Raw genomic sequence first — 12179 nt, 5'->3', positions numbered from 1 at the left:
TTGGCATTTTGGTGACTAATATGCATGAAATAAGTGGCTCACTTTTTCCAGTCGACCCGTTTTAAAAACCAGCACATGTGCTAAATTTGACAAATGCTGGTACACCAGGTGTAAAACCAAGACTGTCCCAGCAAAATCTGGACTTGTGCTAAATGTCGCAAATGACCAATTGTCTTTTTTGTTACTTGCAAATTAATCAATTAAAAAGAAACATTGCAACATCAGTGACAATTGGTGAGAGGCTACCACAAGTCTGAAGTAGCAGCACCTACTCGGCAGTTGGCTATGCTAATGTGTGTGTGGAGACTCGTCCTATGGCTGTGGTGGATGAGCTTTCAACTTTCCCTCGCCTCCAATCCAGATTAGTGTCAGGGGTGGATATTTTAAACATGGCTGCCCTTAAGGACCGGAAATTGACCTGGGTCACTGGATTTGCTATAAACCAGCACGGGCATTCTGACAAAGACAAGTGTGCTTTAGTGCTGTCAGCTCCACTGGCGTGTGAGTTTGTTCTAAAGCCTTGCTGTGATAAGGGAAATGTTACAAATTGTTGGGGTAACACGAGAGGCATGACTAGTGTTAGAAAGTGGTTCTGACACTCTGAGCCGCCCGAAATTTTTGCTTTTCGGGCATCTATTTGTTGGGCTTTTACTGTGGGAGAGCCTCATAAGTTGGGACTCAGCCACAGTGAACTCATGATGAAAGAGACTGCATGTGGATTTTACTGGTGTCCCCCTAGCTTGACTAGGCAGATGCGCAGCAGATGGAGTAAGGGGCACCGGGCTGGTTACATGCAGACACATGTGTACATGGGTGTGCACAAGTGTGCGGGCTGCGCAGGGGAAATTCCTGGCGTGCGCAGCCCAGGAGCAGATACAAAGAGAATGGTGTGGCAGGACTTATGCAGAATTGGGTGGTGACATGGACTAGGCTGTATACACTGGGAAGAAACATGCCAAGGAAAGTAAGTGTGTTTTAACTGTTTTCACTTCATTATTCTCCTATGGCGATGTGGAGCCGCTGTGCTAGTTTCACTTTCCTAGGGCCTACAAATTCCAGACACGCACTAAAGTCCACTGTAACGGGTGTGAGAAGAAGTATTCTGCAGAGTCCAAAGTCATATTTGTACTGCTTATGGGTCATCCAGAAGTATTATATTTCTCTGAGTCAGCTCATAACCAGGGCCTGGCTGGGGGATGACCCCAGCAGCCTGTATTTTTGACCTTCCCTCCAAGAAGAGAAGATGGGTGGAGCTACACGCTAATCTATCAGCAGCTGTCATCTGGTGCCAGACACCTAGCTGCACAAGGGAGAAGGCAGCTCTGGGGGGTGGGGGGGGCTTTCAGAGACCATGTGGCAGGAGATCCTGGACGACGCCATCTTGAAGCAGCCCAGAGGCCTGGGGCAAGAAGGAGGGAGCAGGGGCAGTGAAGTGATGTGCTGCTGTTTGATAGGACAAACAGAGACTTCGTGCCAGCCCACTCCCCAAACTTTAAAAAGTGTTTGCACAGGAACAGAAGCTCACTCTGGGGTGTGGTCTGCCGAGGCAGAGGGTGCTGGAGCGTGGCGCAATGGGCAGTTGTAAGGAGGAACCCCCTGACTGTCCCAGGATCCTGAACAGCGCCAGGAGAAGAGTCCAGGACCAGTGTGCAGAAGCAGGGGCCTCTGTGCATGGAGTAGGGAGGCCCAGGAGGAGAGCCAGGCGAAAGGCTGGCGCAGGGAGTCAGTAAAGACAGCTCCCTGATGAATCCACCCTCCCGGGGACCAGAAGGTCGAAGGAAAGTTCTCCAAGTGGCTGGGGTGCGCCACCAGGAGCAAGAAGAGACCAAGACCACGAAGATTGGACCCCTGGGGGCCGAGATACGCCCCCAGACGGTAGGCGACCTTTGACCTCCGAAAGGACCGACGACGAAGCACATGGGTGTCCGCCGCCGGTCCCTGATGTGGAATGGCGGTGCCAGCACCAGCTGTAGTACACGAGGGTGCTGGCCGAGCGGGGAGCCGACGGGGGCAGCAGGGGGAGGGCTCCCGGACTGCCCTCCAACCTGGAGAGCCTGCGGGGGCCCCGAAAGCAAATGAGGAGCGGCAAGGTGCCCTTGTGGGACTCTGCCCCCCCCGACAACCCGCAGAGCGGCCGGGGGTGAACTCCCAGAGTCACCTTCACTCACCTGGGGGGTCCGGGTGGGACCGCGCCCCAGTGAAGAAGTGCAAGTTGTGCGGCTCTTCCTGGCACAGCGGAAGAACCGCTGTTTTAATATGCAGGGCTAAAGAGAAGCGCTCCATAATGCCTTGCAGGCCCGGACCGTCCTGCTAGGAAAAGCCAGCGTTATCTCGGCTTGTGGTGGCCCCAAGAGGACGGGGTCACCACCACATGTGTGACAGGGTGCAGGGGGAGCTGCAGGAGCCAAGCAGTCTTCCCCAGCACAACGTGAAGTCCCTCCCTAAGTCTCGTGGGGACTAAGAAGAATAACCCCTCAAGGGCTCAGCAAGGAGTCATCTGCATCCCCATGGATGGAACTTTTGTTCTACAGCTGGGGGTGCTCTAGGGACTGCCTCAAGGAGTGAAATGCTAGGTTGTGGATGTCTGAAGAAGCGCATCCCCTGGAGGTGAAGAAGAGTAAATGCACCTGTAGTGCCTTTACTACTGTTATTTCTTCCAGAGGGACTGAAGGTCACATGTGTAATGTGAAGTACCTGTGTAAGGTGATGTCATAAGCCAAATGGTGTTATGTTGCTCGACATTCCTGCTAGGGTGTCAGGGCTGTATATGATTAATCCTGTGATCCATCATTGATGCCTTTAGGGGCTGTAATGGCAACGCATTCTAATGTCCAACAAATGTGAGGAGTACTGCCATTTTAAAGGGATGCTTAAACATGTGTTCTTGCTGCTGCGCTTAGGTGAAGAACCCAGACTGGTGGCCCTTAAGATATAGAGGTGTATACTTCATGGCCAGTAGGAAATGCTCCGTCAGGGTTGTGTGTCACCAGGGCAGGTGTACCTATTTTAAATGCTGGTTGATGTAACGGGGTGGGTCACCGCCTTGATGATGCCAGTGCGTAGGGCCCTCACTCCAGGTTAGGTTCAACTGACTGCATTTGGGGCCAAGATGATGTGCATACATGGGAGTGGTGACACTAGATACTAGATACTGCGGGAGGGGTGGAGATGTTATGCAATGTCACAAAGTAATTCCAACAGCTTATGTATATTTGTAAATTGGTGCATAGTATTGAGTAGTGTGTGTATTTAATAAATGGACTCTTACTTTTAAAAAGCGAAGTACAGACTGGAAAATCAATTACTGAGACTGTTCTGCAATGCTACCCTCAGCATCATACATTACAATTGGGTGTTTGGTTCCCAGTGAAGGACAAATGTAGTCATGTTATTTGTGCAGGCCTCACAGATAATGGCTCGTTTTCCAACAATTGGCAAAAGCAGGTGGGAGGTTCTGCCCTAATTTATCCAAGTACTGACTTCCTTCACACGAAGAGCAGACGGGGCAGTGCGGTAAACGCTCATATATAGGACGGCAGGAGCGAGAGCCACTCACCTAGCATCAGCCCTTCCTGGATTGCTTCATCTGCTTTTCTGTGCTCTGCGGGGAAGGTGCCAAAAAATGTGCCTTCCTCTTATCAGTAGACGTGGCAATAAGACCCGCCTCAAGCGGTCACCAGTCCCTTCTCATTGTTCATTTAAAGTGCCGTTCTGACCAGAGAAGGTTCCAATAACAGCACATTTTGCAGGGACTCCTCCCTCAAGAGGGCATCACAGAAATAGGTGGAGATATATTTGGAAGAATTTGTTTATTGTATATAGGCACAGCATTTTAAAAAATGATAAATCGGTGATGGACAATAATTAAAAAAACAGCACTCCTAAAGTGTTATGGGACGAGTCACCCAATTGAAAAAATAATGAAGTGGTCCCGAAAGAATGGATAGAAATGCCCGATATGTAGGCTTAAATTAATTGGGCAGTGCAGAGGCATGACGTATGCATGCCCTTCGCAAATCGGGAGCACGAACAATGGAGAGACGATGGGGCCAGCAACTGTAAGCCCAGACATAAAAACAGCATATCTTGGTTCAAAACAGCGCATGTGCACCATCTACAGACAAGACCTAAAAGAAGCTAAAGCAGTGGTGCCCAACCTTTTGACATGGGGGACCCACACTTAATCATTACTGGAACCCAGTGACCCCCATTGAATTATTACTGGAATCCGGGGACCCCACCACAAGTCATTACTGCAAGCCAGGGACCCAGGTCTAAGCATTGTCGATGATTTGAACAGCAAAACACACAAAAATACAGAAAAAAGCATTCAAACAAATATACAAATTATGAATTTTTTTTCATTCACAAACATACTTAAATAAAAAAAATATATAAAAATAAAAGAATCATTTTAATCGAAGGGTTGGAACTTTTCTAAATTCAATTGAGGCCACTCATCGTCCATACTATATTGTGTTTGATGCTCCTGCACTGCTCCCACGAATCAATCACCTAGGTAGTGATGCTCAGATTAAGTTAGAGGGTGAGTGGAGGGAACTACAGACCGGTCAGATGGTTTAAGGAGGAAAGTTTAGATATTTGTTGGGGAAAAAATTAAAATGTTTTCTTGAAGTGAGGGAATGATTGATTGTCACGTAAGTCTGGGGCAGCGAGTTCCGGATTCTGGGAGAGTTCCCAGAGAAGGACCGGGTGCAAGATTTGATTGTCTTGAATTTTGGGGAATCAGGAGTAGTCTATTAGAACTTCAAAGAGGTCTCCTTTGACCGGCTTTTAATAATTTATTTGTGTGGTAGACAGTTTTTTCTGTGTAGAAAAGCTTTGTGAGTTATGAAAGCAGTTTTGAGTATAGCTCCTGCCTCGATTGGAAGCTAGTTGAGCTGCTTGAGAGTGGAAGTGATGTGGTTGAAGCTATTCTCTCCCGTTAGTAGTATGGCCACTGCATGGAGTGTAGCTTTCAACTGGTCTAGGTGTGTTTTTCAGGCATCCTCAATCTTTGCATTACCTTTGTCCAGCTTTGGAAGAACGAAGGATTGCACCACAGAGTTTAGGTCTTCGATGGGAAAGAAAGGTTCGACGTTTCATTATTATGTGTTTTAGTGTGTAGAAGGCACTTTTTGAAAAAGCATGAATATGCTCTTTTAAGCTCAAGTGACTCAAGTGTAATTCCCATGGATGTATCAGAGTGGGAGATGAACAGTTTGCAGTTTAATGCAGTGAGGTTGTCGAGCCATGTATCTACTATGGTTTAATGACATTCTGAGAGCTCAGAAACAATTATGCCGTAAATTAGAGAGAAAATGGAGACTTGAGGATAATTCATTCACCAAAACGGAATATAAATCATCCCTTCAAATATATAAGAAACCTATCCTCAGGGAAAAGGCTTTATATTTCACCGAGAAAATTTGAGCCGTCAACAGATGCCCTAAAGCTCTATTTATTATGGTAAAGAATTTGTCTAAGCTGCCAGCTTTGCTAGATACTAACGCCAGTCAGGAATTCTGCAACTCCCTAGCTGAATCCTTTCAGCACAAGGTTACATCTGTTTTTGACACCTTTGTGCTCCAAGACAATTGTTTAGCTCAAACCCCTGTCCAACTCATTAAGATACACTACACAATCAATAATAAGTTATAATCCTCACCAGAACTGGCAACCCCAATCCTCTCATCCTTGACCATTGAATAGACTACCAAAATTATTGGTGCAATCAAATCATGCTCTCCCTCAGATCCCTACCACTCAACAATTCTGCACTCGTCTCCGTAAATCATAGCTATTCCTCTTACATCGATTTTTTATTGCCATGTTCACATCAGGGCGCTTTCCATTGGCGTGGAAGAAAGCTTCCGTACTTCGGTAACTAAAGAATTCTAATCTGGATGCTAAGCAGACTCTTAAATATAGACCTATATCGAGGCTCCCCTTGCCCACAAAAGTGATCGAGAAAGTCATTAACACTGAACTGTGTTCCTTTGTTAATAATAATACTATTCTGGATCACTCCCAATTCGGATTCCGTGCTCATCACAGCACAGAGCTGGCCCTCATCACAGCTACCGAGGAGCTCCGGCAGACTTTAGATGCTGGGGGGAGCGCTGCGCTGGTCTTTTTGGATTTATCAACAGCTTTTGATACTGTTAATCAGGAGTTGCTGCTGGCCCATCTAGCTTCCATTGGGATCAGGGATAAGGCGCTCTCCCTGCTGGGCTCCTTCCTGTCTGAACGGTCTCAGGTGGTTGCATTGGAAACTATGTGTCACCCTCCTTCTTGCTGCCGTGTGGAGTTCCTCATGGATCTTCCTTGAGCCCAATGCTTTTTATCTCTATGTTACTCCCCTGGCCAAATTGATGAAAAGCTATGGCTTTGCACTTGTATTGCATGCAGACGATACACAGATTATTGTCTCTGTGTGCAGCTCATCTAGCCCCACAGCCATCAGCTTTCATGACTGTATGAGGCACATATGGATGACAGACAATTGTCTGAAGTTAAACTCATCCAACACTGAGGTTTTGGTATTTGGGAACAATCCCTCATTTTGGACAGATAGCTGGGGGCTGGTCCAACTTGGTCCTCTACCTAAACTAGTCCCTAAAGCTAAAAACTCAGGAGTCATCTTTGATACTAAGCTGTCTTTTGAAGCACAAACCAACTGTCACCTCGACTTGCTTTTTTATCCTTAATATTTTGAGGAAGATTCTTCCCTAAACACCTATGGATTTAAGGAAAAAAGTGGTATCTGTTCTGATTTCTTCTAGATTGGATTACTGCAATGCCCTTTTCACCAGAGCCCCCGAGCGCAGCATTCAAAAGCTGCAGACTGCCCAAAACGCAGCAGCAAGAGTACTCCTAGGAATCTCTAAATTCGGCTCGGTTTCCGTAGCTCTACTCCATCCCCACTGGTTGCCGGTAGCTAAACGGATCCAGTTTAAATCACTTTGACTTGTCTTTAAATCATTGAACTATTTGGGGCCAACACAGCTGGTGAACTTTCTTAAGCCATATATTTCAGCCAGATCCCTTAGGTCAGGCGAACTTGGAAACATAACTGTTCCTAGAGTAAGTAGGGACAGTTTGGGTGGCTGGAGCTTCACTACTACAACAACCAAACTGTGGAACTCGCCTCCAACCTCGCTTAAAAAAGAGACTAGCCTGTTAAAATATATAAAGGGTTTAAAAACATGGCTTTTTACAACTCCAGTCTGATCTGTATGTGCTAAGGGCAGCGATTAGACACCCTGGGGCAGCGGTTCCCAAACTGTGCGCCGCGGCGCCCTGGTGCGCCGTTATGAGTTGTCAGGGGCGCCGCGGCATGATGTGGGAAATTGCAGCTGCATTGCTAGAAATGTACAAATGCCACCTGCATTATTGGCATACATACGCAGCTCTGACCATTGTTGGAGGAGCGCTATTGCTGCCGTGCCTCGTGGGACCCTCTTCGCAAGGAAATAAAGTAAGAAAGTGAAGTCCGTTTTAAGTAACACTAGGGCCTCTGGAGTGTTGGTACTGGGATGGGAGGGATTCCTGTTTGTTCCGTAGAACAGTACGGGAGTAGAATCTTGGGAGCCCCGGCATAAAATCAAGAAGGGCAAGATCGAAGGTCAGGTCACTTACTGAGCAGTTTTAAGCTCCTCAACCTCGGCAATGATGCATTCATATGACTGCTTTAGTCTGTGACTGTGTACTTGCTGAGTTGCAATCCGCCGCTTTAGGTTAATAATATTAGGAGAATGTTATTCACTTTTGAATGTTTTTTTTAAACATACTTTATTGGCTTTTTTAATTTTGTATATCATACCATCATGTTATATATCGTGTACCAACATTCATGTCTTAATAAGTATACACATGCCTACTGCATAGCCCAGCTGCAGCGTAGCTGTACATAATATGTTTATGTAACAATTGTAGTAGTCCTAGTTGCTGTGCTTTCGTGTTCAAATATTTGCCCCCACTGCACAGTTCGTGATGGCGCTAAACAAGATGAGGCAACTTTCATTCATACAATGTTCGGACACAATTGTACACAGTTATGAAGAATTTTAGTGAAAGCCATTCAGGGCCAGCCCACAACCACAAGCATTTAATGGGGTGTATTAAATTAATTTCTGTTTGCGAGTTTGCCTGTTGGGTGCATTTTTCCTTCAGTATGCAATGCTAACACCGAGTGGCTCTGTCTTAACTTGGTGGAATTTAACTCCAGATTAGCCGAGTTCTACTGGGTTTGGTCTAGAATAGATTAGAAAAATGACGATGGCTCTGTCTGTAAACGCACATTTGAAGGTGTTTTTCAAACAAAATACACTTTTTTTAAATGTAATTGTAAATGCATATTCCATATATTCAATATGAAATATGCATTTACAATGAAATAAAAAAAAGTGTATTTTGTTTAAAAAAGATCTTCAAATGTGCGTTTACAGACAGGGCCATCGTCATTTTTCTAATCTATTCTAGACCAAACCCAGTAGAACTCTCGGATGGTTTCTGAAAGGGGAATACATTCAAATATTACTGAAACATCAGTATGGTCACTGGCTTCAATACAGCCTCCCACGCCTGAGTTCCCGCCGCATTTACATTTTCGATGAGAGAAAACGTATCAGCACATAAAACAAATGTTTGTTTTTCCCCTTTTGCAACTATTATCTTTTTATTTTGTTACAAATATGATTAAATACCTTCTTTGCATCCAAATTAATTTAAGGAAGACAACAGGAAGTACTCCCGAGGGTGGGCTTATATCCCCCCACCCGCCCACTGGTAAAAAAAATGGTGGGGAGCCACGGCCGACTGCCAATTAGGTCAAGGGAGCCACGGGTCAAAAAAGTTTGGGAACCACTGCCCTAGGGTATTTGTTGCTCTTTAAAATTCTTCCTCATCATCTACGGGAAAGGATTTTTCTTTATGTTGGATAAAAAGGAGTTCAGCTTTGTTGGGGTTGAGCTTAAGATGATTGCTGGTCAGCCAGGACTTAAACATAGAGAGAGTGCAGTTAAGCTGCTGGATGTCTGACTGACAAGATTTTCATGTATAGCGATGACAAGCAATTCTAGCTTGTTTCAGGATCATTGCAAGGGGTTCCATATCGAGGTTGAATAGGGCAGAAGACAGGATTGACCCTTGAGGAACTCTTTGTACTGCTGTTGAGATAGAGTTGTTTAATTCGATTAGCTGATTAGCTGTGAGCTTTGGTTCAGGAAAGAGGCTTGTTTGGGAGATCTGAATAGTAAAATAGGTGAGATGATGTAAGAAGGGATACAGGAGGGAAAAGTCTAGAAAGGGTTATTTTGGGGATCATGGTAGTAGAATGGGGTTTGGGATGAGCAGGGGGGAAAAGAGAATATATTGAGAGAGGTACAGGATGAGAAATAAGATAGTGCATTGGAAAAATAGTAAATTGAGGTTTGGGATGAGTCACAGTGGAGGAGGAGGATATATATATCGAGAGGGGTATAGGGTGAGATATAGGGTAGTGCATTGGAGATTCTGAGTTATGAGTAAAGTAATAAATGTAAAGATACACAAGTACATCGTATGTTATATATATGTATAAGTAAGGACATATATCTAGATTTAAGTTGTATTGAATAAACTCTGACTTTCAAGTGTTGCTGTACTTTAAGCTAATTTATTTCTTTTTTTATATTTTCTTATTGAATAGTGAAGCACTTGTAAATTAATAGTTATGGTACAAATGTACTTATTTATGTAGTGACCTATATACTTGTTGAACATAGAACAATATAACAATAAGAAATTTGTACATTTGTTAAGTAGAACAAATGAATATCTAGATATGTATAAACCGGATTATTATGGATATTTATAAAAGGAATATACATATCTAGGTACACATATATAATCCAAACACTGCTTATAAGTACAGGGATATGCTGTATATTTATGTTTGAGTATGGTGGTTATGTGGGGAAGAGCCAACCCTTGAGTATTCTTCTGAAATTTGGCTGCTTAAACAGAGAAGGATTTGCCACCTATTTTTTTTTCTTGTGTTATGGGATTTTGAGGTGAGGTGCCAACCTAGAGCAGAGGTTCCTTTTTTGAATGTATTTGGTGATTTTATTCCTGATGAAGAGTGACCCTGTTCCATGTATCGCTTTGTGGGGGGACACAAAGCAGCTTGAATGTGGATCTTCTGGCCTTCAAGGCAGGGGAAATGTGGGCTTGTGGCTTTATATGTAAGAGTAGTCTAGTACAGAGTTCTGAATCAGTCTTTTCATAGTTGTTAAAGATGATCTGTGGTAGAGGCTGTTGGTGTAATCGAGTTTAGACAGTGCAAGAGAAATAGTAGGCTGGACCTCGTGTACAAATCTCAGGTGGTGGAAGATGCGTTGCAGAGTTTTTTATAGTAATGTAGCTGGATCCTGCTAGTTTGTCCATAGAAAAGTTAGAATCTTTCTGCAAACTGCAACACATTCTGAGCTATTTCAGCTTTTTTATAATAAAAAGTGGCCTGTATTAAACTGATTCTAAGATCTTTTTGCAAAAAATATCAAACAGCTTCTTTAATGTGTTTAATTTTGCATTAGAGATTCTATTTTTATTTTTAATATTTGAAAGCTTGCTTTCTCTTTGAGCTATGCAACAAGGATTCACGTGGTTTGTGGGAAAGGGAATGATGTGACTGTGTATTATAAGGGACAAACTGCCCCCACAGTACATAATAAGGATATTGCAAGTCACATTAGAGTTCCATAACCTTATAAAGGAACTTGGCCTATAGCTTTGTTCCTCTATATGTTCATGGAACTTCTCGGTGACCTGTAGTATCCTTATACTGTATGGCAGGGGGTAATTTATCCCATATATCTTTATCCAAATCAAAATAATATTTTCATTACAAGTGCCTCAAAAACAAGACAACGACCTAAAAAGGAAATTAGTGCAAAGAAAATAAAATGGGAGTGACCCAGCATGTTTTTTTCTAAAGCGCACCACCAGGCTAAGAGCTACATAGCATGCAGATTTAAAAGGAGCAAGAATGAGAGTGATTTTAGCCATTAATTTGAGCTGGGAAAAATATAGCAATTTCTGATGAGTTCCCAAACACAAAGCGGTTTCAATAATTTTAAAGAGCACTGGCAAAGTCAAGAGGTCTTGCCTTTTTGACATTTTTGCTTTGCACCTTTTTTCCCCAATTATCTTCGGCAATGGTGCATCTACAACTGGCGACAGCCTCTTTCCATAAGTACAGACATTCATGAACATGCATTTATAGGCTTGTAGAATGATTTGGCACCATTTTCTTTTCTTTTATTTACCGACCCAAGATAGCGGATGAAACTTAGATTGTTAAACATACAAATTACATTTTACATGCGTAAAAGTCCTTCTTGACATGCAGAGCAACCCGGCAACCAATGGCAACTACTGGGGACCCCAAAAAACGCTCAAAATTAAAGGAAAGAAAATTGATACAGGACCGCAAGGGGTAGTGGAGAATCAGAAAAGGGGGTGGGGGGATAGGGGGCAACGGAGGTGTTTGTAAAAGGTTTTGAAGGGAGGGGTGGAAAAAGCAGTAGAGTAGCGTGGGAGGGGTGTATATTTGTAGTGGGAAGCAGCACACAAGGGAGAGCGCTAGAGAATACAAGAACCATCATGGAATGCTGAAAGAGAAAGTAGTGGTAACCTAAAAGTAAGCAGTAGTAGGATACATGACAGCCTATCGAAAGGATGGTAAAGAGGATATGCTCCATGAGTGGGACACACACAAGAGGAAGACAACGTCATTGAATAAGCAAACAATTCAGTGGGCTTATAGCAAATCAACGTGTACGTTTTTTATTTTGTTCGCAATAACTCTTTTGTAACAAGACAGCTAAAAGCGGTCTAGTAGGAGAGACTTAACCCCTTCCATGCTCATGACGAGCTCAGCTCGTCATGAGGTACACCTCTCGTACACTCATGACGAGCTCAGCTCGTCGTGAACAATGGGAATCAATCATTGTCAGCGCACGGTGTAAATCTGCACCGCACCGATGGTGTAAAACATGTCTAGATTCCTCCTTTCACTAAATGTATAACCTGCTGTTAATTCTTTGACACTTTTGCATTGTGCTGTATCGAAACCTAGGGCCCTATTACGATGTCAGTCGGACAAGCGTTCAACCGACACCGTAGCAGGATGGAAT

At 43.9% G+C, this 12179-nt stretch overlaps 1 protein-coding gene across 1 annotated transcript in view; it reads right to left on the bottom strand.

Moving 5' to 3' along the window:
* EIF2AK3 (eukaryotic translation initiation factor 2 alpha kinase 3) overlaps positions 1 to 12179 on the bottom strand; it is a 137740-nt gene that overhangs the window by 71426 nt on the left and 54135 nt on the right. The gene's annotated exons all lie outside the window — the stretch shown is intronic.

Source organism: Lissotriton vulgaris, chromosome 3_2 (genome assembly GCF_964263255.1).
Source record: "Lissotriton vulgaris chromosome 3_2, aLisVul1.2, whole genome shotgun sequence".
Taxonomy (NCBI): domain Eukaryota; kingdom Metazoa; phylum Chordata; class Amphibia; order Caudata; family Salamandridae; genus Lissotriton; species Lissotriton vulgaris.
The sequence above is the reverse complement of the archived record's forward strand: the minus strand, read 5'-3'. Positions and strand labels throughout refer to the sequence as shown.